Source organism: Etheostoma spectabile, chromosome 3 (assembly GCF_008692095.1).
Source record: "Etheostoma spectabile isolate EspeVRDwgs_2016 chromosome 3, UIUC_Espe_1.0, whole genome shotgun sequence".
Lineage (NCBI taxonomy): Eukaryota > Metazoa > Chordata > Actinopteri > Perciformes > Percidae > Etheostoma > Etheostoma spectabile.
The window spans coordinates 24,073,321-24,075,477 of NC_045735.1; the positions used below are offsets into that span (position 1 = coordinate 24,073,321).

The 2,157-nt window shown below is 47.4% G+C and overlaps 1 protein-coding gene across 3 annotated transcripts in view; it reads right to left on the reverse strand.

Moving 5' to 3' along the window:
• The window catches only part of zgc:172282 (leucine-rich repeat and fibronectin type III domain-containing protein 1-like protein), a 170,793-nt gene extending 168,953 nt beyond the window's left edge, over positions 1–1,840 (reverse strand). For 2 of the 3 annotated variants that reach the window (XM_032509785.1, XM_032509780.1), the window contains exon 1: positions 514–1,839. The gene's annotated coding sequence lies outside the window, so the exon portion shown is untranslated. Of the gene's footprint in view, positions 1–513 lie in introns of all 3 variants that reach the window. The other variant, XM_032509784.1, reaches the window with a different exon arrangement.
• Between the last annotated feature and the right edge of the window lie 317 nt (positions 1,841–2,157).

Below are 2,157 nucleotides of genomic sequence, written 5' to 3' on the forward strand. Positions count from 1 at the left end.
CCCCCCCCCCCCAATTTAGTCAATTGCAACCTTCTCCTCCCTAAAGGGTTTCTTCTATTCACCCATCCTTGCCTCATTGCCTCTTAACTTGCAGACTCCTCTTTGCCCCTTCTCCACTCATGCTCTTGTATCCCATCTCTGCTCATATCGAGCCATATCGCACCTCATCTGTTTCAGACTGATTTCTTCACACTTCCCATGCTTTATAACCTCCTCAAGCATCTTTCCCCTCCGGTCCTGTCTCTAATCTAGAGAAAGGATATCACCATCTCTAAATCGTATGAGAGAGGAAACACCAGCGCCATTATCTCTCCCATCTGCTTTCTCTCTTCTCTCTCTCCAACCCGCTCTCTCTCTCGCTTTACTCAACTGGGCTCTTCTAAAATTACAAATCCACCTCTCAAAAACATCTAAAGACAGAGAAAGCCGAAGGGGATGGAGGAATGAGAGAAGGGAGAGAGAAATGTGCGATAATCGGACTGATGAGAAAAGTAGATAAAGAAACTGCCATACCTGCGCGTCTCCCTCTCCTCTCCGGTTAGGTTGCAGTTTCTCCTCCGGTTAGCTCCCAATCTTCTCAAGCCAGGTGAAGAACTCCATTCAGTAATTCATATGTTAAAAAAAAAACATCCTCTGATCAGATAATCTCTCAAACCAAATAAGAAATCATATCCACTTTTTTGGGGGGTGGTCTTGCACCGCGCCACGCTGGTCGGGCTGCGGGGTTCCCGGAGTGGTGGTGGGGCAAGCGAGGCGTTTCAATTTAGTTCCCGCTGACTTTGCATTTACACGACCGGTGGAGCCGATAACCTACAGCAATCCGGTGTCCGCCGCTGATCCACTAGGACGGAACTGTGAGCTTGGAAAAAACGCCGTTAAACCGGCGCACCGCCGCGTTGCGCATTCATTTGGAATCCATATGAGCTCCCCACGTTTCCGTTAAGAATCTGTTCTTCGGTCATTTAAAGTAAAACACTCAACCGCCGGGCTTAATATCGCCAGGGTCCTGTGTCCCTCTGAGTAGAGGAAAAGCAGTGAACAGGGAGAGTGAGGCGTCTCTGTACTTGGTGAAACCGGGCACGGTCGTCGTCTTGGGCTACTCAGCCGGTCTCCGTGAGCTCTATAGATGCTCCTGGCTCCCCCATTCAGCAGTCATTCCTGCACCAACATCAAATATTACTCATTAATAGCTCTTTGCATTTGATCTGCACTCTTATCTGCAGGATAATATTCCTTTCTGGTTGAATTGATCGATATAGGTGATTATCCACCTCAAGGTAATACATTAAGCAGTAAGAGTAGGCTATAGCCTACAAGGATAGAAAATAAACTGCAGAATAAGTGAAGATTGGTAAACGTTTGTCCCCCCCCCTTTTCAGCCACAGAAGTGACTTTGTCTTGACCTCTCTCTTTCTCTCGTCTCTCCGCGTCGGTCTCTCCAAGGAGAGGCGCCGGACTGCGTGCTGCCCGATGGATGGCAGCCTATAGATAGAGGCGTTATAGGTCAGACTAAAACATGATAAATCCCGCAAGGAAACCAGCTTGAAATCTTTGATGTACGTTCTTCTCAGAAAGCACTCTGATCCACCACGGTGAGCCTCTACGTCCCCTCCTGCAGTTACTTTCACACTGTGCGGCGCTTTGTCCCGGGAGGCGATCCGCCTACCCGCTCTCCTCCTGTCTGCCTCCTTCCCTCTGTATCCGTGTACTGCTCTGTCTATTGACAATTTGCTGCTCCGCGGTTACGCTGGTAATAACGGATGGATAGCCTACGTTGTGACGACGTGTGCGTGATGCCATCGCCGGGGCGCTTGCCTAGGAGAGTAGCTGATATAGTTTGGGTCTGCCAGGATACACAACATACACCGACACGGCCAGAGGTTCTCAAAGTGAGGGGCAAGGAATTGAAATGGGCCATGGGAATGCAAGCTACCTCTACACTAGTTCATTTGTATGAGTATTAATCAGCCTGTTATGACTTTAAGTTTTACAGAAAACATTTGTTTTTTCCAAACACTGCTTTGCATGTTCTGGGATCCAACACAAAACAGGTTTTACTTGTAACAATATAAAAATATCCAATTTATTAATTTAGTGTAAATACGCTTACAATTTCCAAAACACATTGTATTTAGTTTTTAGCTGTAACTTGGAGGG